The sequence below is a fragment of the Triturus cristatus genome, chromosome 2_1, assembly GCF_964204655.1.
Source record: "Triturus cristatus chromosome 2_1, aTriCri1.1, whole genome shotgun sequence".
Classification (NCBI taxonomy): Eukaryota; Metazoa; Chordata; class Amphibia; order Caudata; family Salamandridae; genus Triturus; species Triturus cristatus.
In genome coordinates this window covers 966107505-966121049 of record NC_140581.1, presented here as the reverse complement: position 1 = coordinate 966121049, position 13545 = coordinate 966107505, and positions in this window count along the sequence as shown.

The window sequence follows — 13545 nt, the reverse complement described above, 5'->3', positions numbered from 1 at the left end:
AACGCCTCCGCACGACTCATCCTCGACATCCCTCGCCACAGCCACATAACTCCCCACCTGAGAAGCCCGCACTGGCTCCCCGTCGGCAAGAGAATAACGTTCAGGCTCCTTACCCACGCACACAAGGCCCTCCACGACATGGGCCCCAAGTACCTCAACAACCGCCTCACGTTCTACACACCCACCCGTCAGCTCCGATCAGCCAGTCTCGCCCTCGCCACCGTCCCACGGATTCGCAGAACCACCACCGTGGGAAGGTCTTTCTCCTACCTGGCGGCCAAGACGTGGAACTCCCTCCCCACCCACTTACGGATGACCCAGGACCATCTCTCCTTCAGGAAGCAGCTCAAGACATGGCTCTTCGAGCAGTAGCAGTACCCCCCCAGCGCCTTGAGACCCTCACGGGTGAGCAGCGCGCTTTACAAATATTGTTGATTGATTGATTGATTGAATTTTCTAAATAAAAATGCTGTTTTACATGAATATGTGGCATAACTAAGCCACATAAATAAAGACACTTCTCTTCATCAAACACAATTAATTTCAATTGCAGTTATATCAACGCAGCCTATGTGTATACTCATATATGAAAGAAAATATTGATCATCATTTTTAGTGCACAAAATAGAAACCCAGAAAAACAATTCAACAACAATAAACAAACCATTCCATTTCAAATCAACAGTCAACTCTTCACGCCTAACGTGTTCTGATGTGATAGTCAAAGGGACTTGGGCTCAGTGTTCAAAATGAAACAGATGATGCCACTTGCAAAATAGAATAATCATTTAGTCTGACCAGCCACTAATCTCAACGCTGTCCAAGAAAGACTTTGTGGCTCAGCCCTCTTAAGAATAAAGGAATTGTTGCAATAGTTCATTTTTATTCTGACTAGTTTGTACCAGAATGCACCTTGCTCAGCTCTTGGAGCAGTTTCCTCCTATTTCTATTTAGGGAGTTTTGTAAAGCGCTTGGTGACGCACAGCGGCGTGTCCCCGCGCTAAGGAGCGGCTGCTAACTGGAACCTACAGAAGTGGAATACTTTACTGTTCGAATAGTGTAGTTTTGAGCTTGGCTCTAAAGATTAGTTCAGATGGTTCGAGACGCAATATTAAGGGTAATGTGTTCCATCTGACGGCTGCAAGGTACCTAAAGGATCTTCCGCCCATCCGTGCTCTGGACACCTTGGGGACAACAAGGCGTCCCGAGCCAGAAGATCTGAGGGAGCGGGACGGTTCATAAGGTGTCAGCAGTCCTTTCAAAGGGAGAGGAGACCTCCCGTTGATGATCCGATGGCACATGCAGAGATTAAGATTAAGATTAAGTCTCAGTACTAAATTCAGGAAATTACCAAACTCATTTACCATCTTTCTGTAGGTCACCCTTAAGTGCAGCAGCTTTCCTTCAAATAGAGTCAGACAAGTTGGGAGCCAGTCTCTCACGTTAATAATTCCATAATATTGGCTCACAGAAGATTTCTGTTTTCTAGTAGGAATTCTGAAGGCCTCCTTCACAAATGTGGACCCAGGTCTTTTGGATGTGAAAGGTGAGCTGAAAAAGTCTTACATTTTACAGGTATAGTCTCCTCAGATGCGATAGGGAAATTCTAACACTCTTACGTTTGCTGCGTTGTGCACACTGTGCAGCATTTCAAACCTATTTGCAAGGTGTAGCACTGCCCCTGTAACCTCCTCTCCAGAAAGTCAATAGTTCCTAAAGTCATAAAGTACCATTTCAGTGTGGCCTACATGGCTATCATCTCAGACCTTGAACTCACAGCCATGGAGGTGTTGACCCCAGTTTCCTTGCGCTACAATATCGCCATACATGACTCCACCACTGATTCAATTTTCTCCAGTTTCCTGAATTATTTCATGATGTTGTCTTGTCCTACTTTTGGCACGTCTATCCGATAAAATTCCCCTTGGTAGCTCAGCCATCATTCAGCAGTTAAACTCATTTAGGAGCTTAATGAAATTCCACCCCTGCTGGAAAATGCTTTCCTGTTTAATCTCCCTCTGCCACCAGCAGGACGTAGATCTGTTGCAGTGTCAAGCGATGGCCATAGTTAAGTTGGCACATTTTAGGTAGCCCTTGGTGAGGACCTTCTATGCGAAGATAGAACAGCAGCAGCTGCTCAAGTCCTCTAGCATGTAACTCTCATGAGCTGGACCTTGAACCTAGAAACACCCATTGCCACGCATCCAACATCTTGGTGAAATATTTGAACAGGGAAAAATCTCTCAAAACTCTGTAAGCATGACCCATATCACAGCAGCACAAACAGACAATACAGCTCATCTCTCTATCGAATGCGCTTTCAATATGCCTTGCCTAGTGTTGTGTAGGGGCTAAATGGTGGATCCAGCAATAGGAAAATAGCAGTATTGAGTGGTGTTTTTAGGCTCTACCCTCAAATAGGACTATTCTCAAGTTCCTCTTAATGACGGTTATAATCATGATGGCGCTTTCATGAGGGACAAAGGCTTTTTAAATGTGGAAGTCATGAACTTGAACTTGAAGGGTTTGCCTTCAAGCATGCAACATCCTAATATGGACTGACAGAAACCTGTTATGTGGCCTAATATGAGGGTTTTGGTCAGAGTGTAGAGAGATAACTATTAAACCCCACAGTTCTGTATGTTTAGGGTGATGCACAGGATCTTAAACTAATTTTCACACAAGCTACTGCCTGAAAGCACTTGGGACATTGCAGTGGCAGAGTCTCTCTCTCCCCAGTTCTCCTTCAAGTTTAAGGTAGATTTGCTTACTATCAACTTTCAAAGATATGCTGTAAACAGCACATTGCCCACAACACTTTAAAAAAGTATTTTCAGCTAAAGGGATTCCAACACGCAAGAGACTTGCCCACAAATTTCTCACATCTTTTCCCAAGAAGTTTTACTTTGGGGTGTGGAGCAAGTACAGAGTTTTTATAGCAAGTATAGTGTGTTGATTTTTCCACAGACTCAGCCCCTATTATCTTATATTTGGTTAACTTTCCTTAAAGGTCCCTATGTCAGTGATGCAGGAGGATAATCATGAGCACCATCTGCTTTGTGGATAGGAGGAAAGGGATTCCATATTTGGGTGGCAACAATAGAAAATTCATTTCCTGAACAATGTCGGTCATGTATATTATGCGTAAGTTCTGTCAGGCGGTGAGAGGAATGCTCTCATTTGGGTTTATGTAGAAAACATTGTCACCTATCCATTAGCTGGCTTTCAGCATTGACTCATCTCAAAATAATAATTGTTCAGGTGTTCTGTGTATGTGTAAAATACGCCCTCTGTGTAACCAGGGTTTACCAGTTGTGTAAGAGTGAATTTGTCTTATTGCCACCCTCAATCCTTGTGGTATAGTGGGGAAATATTTGGACACTCTCACACTCATTGCTGTGACAAGAAATCTTGCAAGACTGCATGAGAATTTGGAAGAGTTGCAAGATTTGGTGAGATTCTGGAGTGCAGGCAGGTGCCAGAAATAGTGTTAATTCATTTGAGGAAGGAATACCCCTACCAACTTAGTACGTCCTCTCTGGCCAGGTAAAAACACTATTCTGGGAGAATCGCTGCTAAACACCTGGGATCAGATTTACTCAACTTTAACATGATGCAACAAAACAAGGGAAGTTGCTGCACTGTGTCAAAAGAGGAGAGCAGAAATTTAACATATCTATTAAGATACGGCTTAGTTCTGCTCTATCGTAGCGCTGGTGCACTTCTGGCTGCCTATTACCAATGCAGGCACCATTGTGCTACAACGCAAAGATGCCTACATTGTGTTCAGAATAATTTTTGTGCAGAAATGGATACCTTTCTCCATAAAAACTATTCTTAGGGTCTTATTCCTCTTTCTAGGTGTGCGGCACAATGCAGCATACATGCAAAGGGGAAGTAAGAGGCGAAATAAAGATATTTCTCCTTGAATTTCCAGCCTTGGGTAGGCACATTATATTAGAACAAACCCATGTTTACTGACTTTAATAAATATGGGCTTTTGTCAAAATACATGGATGGATGCACAGAAATGCCCATGCTCCATTCATATAATTATTCCTCAAAGCACAGTAATACAAGGCAGGGCTATGCCCTGCATTGCATAACTGTTGCGATAAAATCCCATGCAAAGTGATGCAAATCTTGATTTGAGGGGCTTGAAAAATCCCAACATGGGTTTTGTGTTGAGTCTGTGCCATAAAAGAGGCACAACTATGATACAAAATATTAGTAAATCTGGACTATGGCAACTACGGCCCAAGCAGCAGACAATGTTCCAGAGAAGTACATGTTCAGTTAAGAAAGTACCAATCATTTTAAAATAAAGAATACAACACATTAAAATCCCCAAACCATTTGAGAAAACATTAATGAGTACAGAAATATCAGGATCATCGAATTTGGATAAGGAGAACCAGAGATATGATGTGTTCATTTTTTCATTTTAAAAGCAAAAGTGTCAAGAAAAAGTAAAGCGTCAACCAGAAGTAACAAATCAGGGTTGACTGGCACATAGGTGCAACTTCAGGCAGAACATGATGGAGCGTAGATCAGGTATATTAAGCAGGTCATCCCAGTCAAATATTTTACCTTCTGAACTAGTCTCTGTAATGCAAGTCAGAATCTTCCAGAGAGGAAGGACTCAAGGCTGCGGCCTGCGAGGGTCCTTTGAATATAAGATACATTGTTGTTAAGCTTTCACTGAAGCCCTTGTTTTTGGCATCAAAAGCGCCAACCGGGACACACCAGTATTTTATAACGGCTGAGATCACATTGTGATTTGGATAGATTTACCACCTTGCCTGGGTCCAAGGTTTTACCTTTTTTGGAAGTCAAAATCCTCCAATGTGGGAAGGCTAGTAAGCTGTAGGCAGGCTTGGCTCAATGAGGCCAGTCACCTTTCCCGCAAGGTCCCACTTTACCAGTTTTCAATGCAGCATAAAGCTCAGAGTGGGAAAAACCTTGTTTTGTTTCCTGCCTTAGGTGCAACCTACCTGGGCAAGTCTCAGCACACTGTCTCGGTCCATCAGCGATAGAGAAATAACCAGGCCACACTTATCTCCAACTGCTGGGAGGTCTCCTTCTGGTCAGTACTGCAACCCTTAGCTCCAGGGCTGGCTTCTTGGCACCAAGTCTCCTACTTGGCCCAGTGCTCTGTGGTCAGATTGGCCCAGCTGGAGTCAACAGTTCTTCATCAATTTGCATCCCTGAACCAGGCAAACAGGAAGCCAACCACTTCACCCTTGGAGATCAGTCCCGGTCCCTGGGTGGCAGCAGGAGTTATAATTCATTGAGAACTGGAGTAAATACTCTTTTTGTCCAGTAGTAGTCTCGATTCCTCTTTAAGCAGGGCATTCTTCTCGACGTGTCCTCTTCTCAGATTCAGGAATGTTCTCACGAAGGGGTGGTAAATGTGCCAGATTAATCCTGTATCTATCTGTAAAATTAGGGGAATGAGAGGAATTATTGTTACAGCACACTTTCTCCCTTATTATAATATACAAAAATAGTGTGAAATGCAGCAGCAAGGAATGGTACAGCTGAGCGAGATTCTGCAGATCATCCCCTCAGCCTGCAAGAGATATCCCTTGCAGTCTAAGGGGCTCGCTGGCAGAATCTTGTTTAGTCATACCATTCCATTTTGCAGAACTTTTTTTGCATGTCCAGATTTACCCTGAGCGCTTGACAGTGACTGAAGAAATTCTGCCACTCAATCCTATCTACTAATACACAGTTATACCTCCTTCTGCAATGCCTTCTCTTTGCCTTACTCCAAATATCCAGGTGTCCATGTTTCAATGTGGTAGAACACTTTGGCCACCAGGCAGACCCATTTTCAGCTCCTTCATCCTATTTAGATGAGCTATGCACTCACTTGACAGAGTGCAAACTGGTTCCATACTCTACTCAGATTTTAGCCTGCCTTTCTAGGAGGTTCCAGGGAAGGAACAATAGAGGCCCACCTCGGCATCTCCATGACAAAAGAGGTAGTGCTAAAGCTGCCATTTATTCTGTGAACTGTTCCTGTCCATTCCCAGATAGTTAATCTCTGCTAATGTGTTTATCAGTTAACACCCATCTGCTCTTCCAGGGCTCAGAGGTTGCCTATAATCATTTGAGCTACAGCTGTTAACTCTCCCAGCCAAGAATGTGCAGTCAACTCTGGGGTAAGGGGGATCTGAGTGGAAAATCTGGTTTTGAACTAGTTTTTGCTCTAGCAGCACAAAGTACATTTTTATAAAGTGATTATGCCATTAAATCAGATTTTGAAAAGTAAGTAAGAAGTAACTTTGAAGCATTTGTTTAGCATTTTTCCAGGCAGAGATAGGAACTAAAGCTTTTAATCCCATATATCCCTGCTCAAGGAATAGTCTAACAAAGCCTACACAGTGATATAGCTTTTGAGTTTTATTTTATTTCACTTTGAGGCCACCCTAACCCCAATATGTACTATGCTCTCTTTTTTTCTATTAGCACTCTACCCTGTGTTAAAGGCATTTTTCTTTGCTGCACATCACTACAGGGCATTTAAACTGCAGCAAGTCAGAACACATGTGTGCTCCTGGCACACATCTACTTTTTTCATATATGTGAGCAGTGTGAATATGGACAGCAGTGCACAATTAACTCTCCATGCCACAGCAGGTGCATTTTAGGCACCGTTTACAATGGATTTGTAGGATGTACAGCATGTTTTAGTAGGTAAGCACAGTGGTATGTTTATAGTTTTCTAGTGGTATTGTAGGCAGAGTCCAAAATTCAGCAAAATCAGACAGCACAAAACAACTGAAACACAACAAAATAGGGGCAATTTCTCACAGCTACCCTATTTAAACTACACCCAAGAATGAACGCATTGCTTTGCTTCCAGTGTTAATGTGAAAAGGTCTTACCCACCTTGCCTGTGCAGTTCTCATGCCTTAGTATCAGGGACCTTTCTAGTTCCCTGTGGACTTCATACTGAGACAAGCATGCATGAAAGCAAGAAAATTCAAATTTCAGACAACTGCATCACAACCTGCAGGCTGGCGATTTTAAAGTTTCGTTGCATCTCAAAGCAGTTTAAAAAATAATAACCAACCTCTTATAGAGATGTGGAAGCCAAAACGTCAAGAACTTGAAGTTAAAGACACTGATTTCAGTGCTTGAGGAAGACTATTAAGGCTTTCTTTTAGAGAACTTGATACCAATCATTTTGAACACAAATACTTCTTAATTCAATGTGTCAAGTGACCAGAGTTTTTCTATCCCTTCTTGATTATGAGTATCTTTGAACCCCAAATCGCAAGAAGTTGTCTGCCCACTGCAAGGAAAGAAATGTATTCTCTAAATCATACAAGGAGTGAGAGTAGAGTTGGCCTCATGACTGGAAAGGAATAGGCTCTTTATTCCAGCTATTGACACTCTTTGCTGCGCAACAGTTCCAATGTTTATAGAAATGTAATATAATCTTCTTATTGAAAGCTTAGAGTTCTGTGAGCTATGCCTGTTATTTTGTTATTTTATTTAACGTAAATCTACTGTTCGAAGTAAACTTCCTTGATGGGTGATGTGATGAGGTGAATGAAAAACTACAAAACAAACCCATCCGCAAGACAAGACTTCCAAAAAGTTGAAGGTCTCTTATCCCATTGTCCTTTGCGTTGTGCTACCATTAACTCTATCCATTCAGATAGGAGTGTACAGAGGAGACTAAAGAGCAGAGGATTGAAGAGCCATGTCTCTTCTACAGCAGCTCTGGATGTTTAAGGTCAGAGGTCTTGACAATGACATTTATCTGCTGGCCGAAGAAGAAACAGAATTGAAAAAGACAACTTGTTTGATTAATGTCAGAGTTTGTAATGGGGTTACCCAGGTCTTGAGGTCATTTGAAGATTGAAATGTTCCTGGTTCCTATTTCAAGGGTCTTAAAGATGGCATAGTGAATGCTCCGTCAACGTCGAGTTGCACAGCCTTATGAATTCTGGTATTCAAATTAATACACATTAACCATAGTATGTCCAGTTTGGACATACTATGGTTAATGTGTATGAATTTGAATACCAGAGTTCATACGGCTGTGCAACTCGATGTTGACCCGCTAATTGCTGGCCACTAATCTCTCTTGATTTCAAGCAAAGTGCGCAAGGAACGGAGCACATTCAAGTGCTGTACGCTAAATTTGATTAAAAAAAAGTAAACAGGAACTTCAAACGAATTAAAATACGGGTGTGCTTCAGGACATTGTTCTTTAATAGTGAATGCTCCATCATTTGGATTGAACCTGTTTTAGAGATCCTGAAACTGAATCACAAATGTCAGTTTGCATGTGAAGATCTACCCATGTGTACATCTACTCCTACACCTAGGAATTCATCTCCCCTCTTTTGCTATTCACCATTTCCATGTTGTGATTTACACATATGTGTAGACTATAGAGTCGCCACCTATTCACTTGAGGGAGTGGAGGCTCCATTGACCCTGTTTACGATTGTAAAGCTATGATTAGTTACTTTCCACCTGTTTGTGGAGATCACCACCATTTAGGCAGAGATAGCCTTTCAGGAAATTTTAGAGAAATGTAATACAAATATTTTGTCATTAAAATAATAATAAAAAATAATTTAATGTTAAAATTATAAAGTAATTACAAATACATTATATTAACATAGTGCTATTTAAAGACTAATAAACAACATATCACCTCCTAAAATGATATTTGATTTAATATGTAAATTAATTTCAATATATTCATTATTTTTAAATACTCTTTGTTTACAATATTTAAAAAATAAAATCACTTACCCTCACTTACATTTATATTTGTATTTCTTTTGGAACAAACTTGGTTATAAGTTATGTTTTTAAATACATTTACTGATTTTTAGACTTTTGAGCAAAGTTGAAAATTTGATTTAATGTATTTAAAATGTAAATATTATATTCGAAAAATAATACAAGTTATCATAAAATATATTTTATTTTTTGTAGCAAAATTCTCTATATTTATACATTGATTTAGGATGATTTTTTAAATTATTTTCCATATAGTGCTAATGCTGTAGCTTCTCTCCATTGTTTTCTAATGGGAGTGTGTTGCAGTACCAGCGTGGTGCTTGACTTGCTCCAAGCTGGACTGAAATACATTTGCTTTGTCACTATTAGGGCTGTAAAATAACTAGAATTGTATTTTGTGAACTACAATTGCCTTGCTCTTTTGTGTGTGTGTGTATTTTGTAAAAGCATGACCCTCCCTAAATCTTTCTATAAATTTCCCTAAACCCCTCCAATTTCGAGGAAATTATTCCCTGTTTTCAAAGTGTTCCGCTTGGACATGCTCACATTACTGAAACATATGCCTAGGTGTGTTTAAATCTCTGCCATTGGATTGTGCCAACCACAGACGCTGCAGGTAAGAACGGTGGGGCGGGCTGGGGGGGATTTAGAGAGACAACCGCAATGGAAAATAAAATAAATAATTAATTCTCCCTCGTGGCCATCTCACGAAATCCCCCCAAGCCGTCCCCACCACTTTTAACTGCAGCAATCCGTGGCTGGATGGTGCACCGTTATCTGCTATAGTACTCCACGTAAATATAAACTCAAAAAGACCATCTGACCACGGAGTCAAGGTCAAAATATTATAACTAAAAAATGTTGTGGGCAAATGTAGTCAATGAAAGAATTACTTTTTAATTTTTTTACAATAATATGAGAGTTTCAATATACTTTATTATAATAATGTTTTTAAAATCATATTTCATTGTATTGTATTAGGATTTTATTTCAATAATAATATTATTACGACATTTATTTGAAATTATATTTAACAAATATTTTAGCAAGTACATTTGTGGCATATGTGGTTTACTGGGAGATTAGGCATGTAATATGTTTTCAAATTCTATAATAAACAATTGTAATCGAACAGTATGTTAAATACTATTTATTTGTTTACTTGTTTAATAATTTTTTGAATTATGTATTCACATTTCATTTAATCTGTGTGAGGTTTATTGGGGGACTGATGGGGTAGTGTTTTAAAAATAAATATATAAGTTGATATTAGTTGATTACTGTATTAATTATGCACATTTTCATATAAATTATAGGTTATTGTTTCTATAGGTTGCAAAATGTATTAATATTTGGGTGGGGAGTTATATTTTTAAAGCTTTATTTTTCATTGTTGATAATTGTTGGTCAGTTTAAATTTGTAATATTTGACAGTGTTTATTGTTTTCATGCTTTATATTTTTGTTAATTGTTTTGGAATTTAGGGTTTATTTCGATGAATCGGTGGTAAGTCTTTTAATTAAAATATGTATTGATTTATATCAATGATCAATCTATAAATTCTGCTAATTCTGCCTGATTTTTCATTAAGAATGATTTTTTTTATTTAATGAATTATGTAATTATATTTTCGATTTAAAAAGCATTTTTTCATATTTATTATAGGTGAGGGGTTATATTGTGGGAATGAATGGGCTTTTCCCAAAACATATAATTAAATCAAAATTAATTAAACTGTAATATACATAAAACAACAAATTTGAAGATTATGTTTTTTTGGGATTGCTCCTTTGTTCCTGAAAAGGATCTGTTCCAGATATAATTGAATGTATCTTCTCGTTAACATAAACATATAGCACAGTGGCATTTTATCCATTTACACACCCTGAGAAAGTCCCATGGATCCATTTTTTTTGCATACATCGACCAAACAAAAGCAACCATACAATAACCATCAAACTGAATTAGGATTAAGCACGTTATGTTTCACATTTAAAACACTTCTAAATATATCTACTCAATGTAAATAAGAACTTACGGACTTGTTTAGATTTGGTGGAGAGGATACTCTGTCATGACTGCAACTCTCTGATTTACAGGAGGGTGGACCTTGAGTATGTCAGTGTAGGAGCCTACTCCAACTCTGTCATTGTCATACTTCTCTAATGACCTGATAGAGTACAGGTCATCAGAGGTTTACGTATAGCACTGTCCACCCAAGTTAGAGTGGATGGTATTGTATGTTGTTTTTTTTACTGTTCATCACCGCCAGGTTAGAGACAGTGAAAAAAAGTAATGACTTCCACATCATAGAAATTAACTCATATGGCTTGGGGGTCTTTATTTTTATTTTTAATATTTTAAATAAAATCCCGCTTTGGGTTTTAATTTTTAAGAAAGCAAATACTTGTTAAAAATGTGAAGAGTGGCCATCATGTTTGACGGAGCAATCGGTCTAACTTTTAACACACTGACAGGAACGTGTCAGTTCCTGCCAATGATTAGAGATGTCCACAGGGCCAGCAGGAATCTCTAGGGGCCCAATCACAAGTTTATAGGTCCTGGAGTGGGCCGCCATGCCACCTCCTGTTCCAGGACTACCAAACACGTGTGCACACCGCCTGCCTGATTATGACTTTTTTAGTCATTGGAGGGTGGTTCTTTGGCATTCCCACAGCTGTGCTTAAGAAATATGCACCGCAATGGGAACATCAAATGATGTAACTGCACGGCATGGGCTGGTGCAGTCCATGCCGTGCAGGTACTGGGGTGCAAGCACACAGGGGAGCACAACAGGTGCCCCCCTGCATGCACTTCATGGTCCAGAGGCAACAGGGGGTCCTGTAGGCCACCTTTGTTTCCTCTCCGGCACAGTTTTCATGGAGATGGAACCGTCATGAAAACCATGACCCCCCTGCATGCACCCCATGGCCCAGAGGTAACAGGGGGCCCAATAGGGCCAACTTTGTTAACTCTCTACCACAGTTTTCATGGAGGAGGAACCAAAATGAAAACCGCGGTGGACAGCAAACTCGTAATGTGCTTGGTGGGACTGCGGCGGTCCTGCCAAGCATATTGCATCCTCAAGACACCCGATCTCTGATCCCTGACGGTTGTGGTGGTGCAATGGTGGTCTGACTGTCCAACTTGTAATGGGGCAGTCAGACCGCCAGTGCGGCGGTGGCTAGACTTCCACTCCCGCGCCACTATGAGTCTTGTAATCAGGCCCTAAATGTGGAGAATGGGAGCTTTGTTGCCCTGACAGACTAAATACTGTATTACGGACTGTAGGTCAGGCCCTTAACCACCTAATGTAATGCACACCCCTACCTAAAGTAGACCGCATCACTGTTCATTACTGAGATATACACACGTGCACACACACGCAAGAACGCAATCTAAATTTTCAGACTGATGTGCAGGAAAAGAGAACCGTGGTCTTGGAAATCACCACATGCCTAGACGCCAAATAGGGATAGCCAGGGCTGACAAATTCTACCCCTAGATATCCCTTTGTGTCCCCTGGGCGTACTATTTACTTTCTAGTCTTCCAACTCCTCGCAATTCTCTTAGCCCCTCAGCAATAAATAGGTGACCGTTCATGGGATTAGGGCGAGACAAGGGGTCGCCTCTGTGATATCACTAGGGATTAAAGTTCGCGTGACGTCACTTCCTCTGCCCCTGATATTTGATGAATTGAGGTCCAGGCCAACATGTTCGACAATAGTGCCCTGCCTCTCTCATTTAAAGTTTCATAACAGAGTTGAAAATGTAAACACCATAATGCACTCAGTGTAATCTAGAGAGCTGCATGCCCAATTACAACACATTTCTCAGTCTACATTCTTGCTGATAAGCCGGAAGAGTTGTGTTTTTCCGTCTGTGATATGAAACCCAGAAAATGCGTCTTCCATGAAATGTGCTCTGATTAACAGGTCTCGAGCGCTCAGACTCTTTCTTTAAGTCCTCATTATGGCAGCTTTATCGAGTAGGGGTTGAAAAGCGCTGCGGAGGCCTAATTGTATCCCAGCGCCTCCTCCCCTCTGTGCTCGCGGTAATGTTCATATTTTACTGTAAGGGCCCATACTTCATTGTGAATGATCGGTCTTTAATAAAACCCCGCTCTCAATGGCACTTTCAGAAACGTCTATTCAGCAAAGTGTGAGGTGATTTACATACACACACAAATAATGTATGCTATTAAGTGTGTAATGGATATGCATTGACTGCGGGTGAAGAACGGCCGCTTCACCTCACGCTGCTTCGTATGCTTTACACCGGAGCTAAACACTGTATTAGCCTTGTCAGGCAGCGTGCATGCCTCGTAATTTCCAGATAAACACATGCACACCCCCGTGACCTCTCAGACGCACTTGTCAGACCTCCCGCCGCAGACATCTCGACGGTATTTGTGAATGCACATAAAACACAAAAAAACATAAAATACCGAGAAACGATTATACATAGTGTTGAGCCACATAGGAGGAACCATGAGCTAAGGGAACATTTTGTAAGTGGGTGTTTATATGTAAGCATTCAGCATCATTCTGGAACGTTCTGTCTGGCACGGAAGCGTTGGGTTGTGAGTTATGGGGAACCCCAAAAGAAGGGCACCGACTGCTGAATAAATCTCCACAGAGAACCAATGCATTTCCTATCTAGAGTTCAGGGCTCGTCTTGAGAGAAATATAACTCAAATTATATTGAAAGTTTGAAGGTATGTTATTACATTTTCCATAAAACGTTTTAGATTAATAGGATTTTATATAT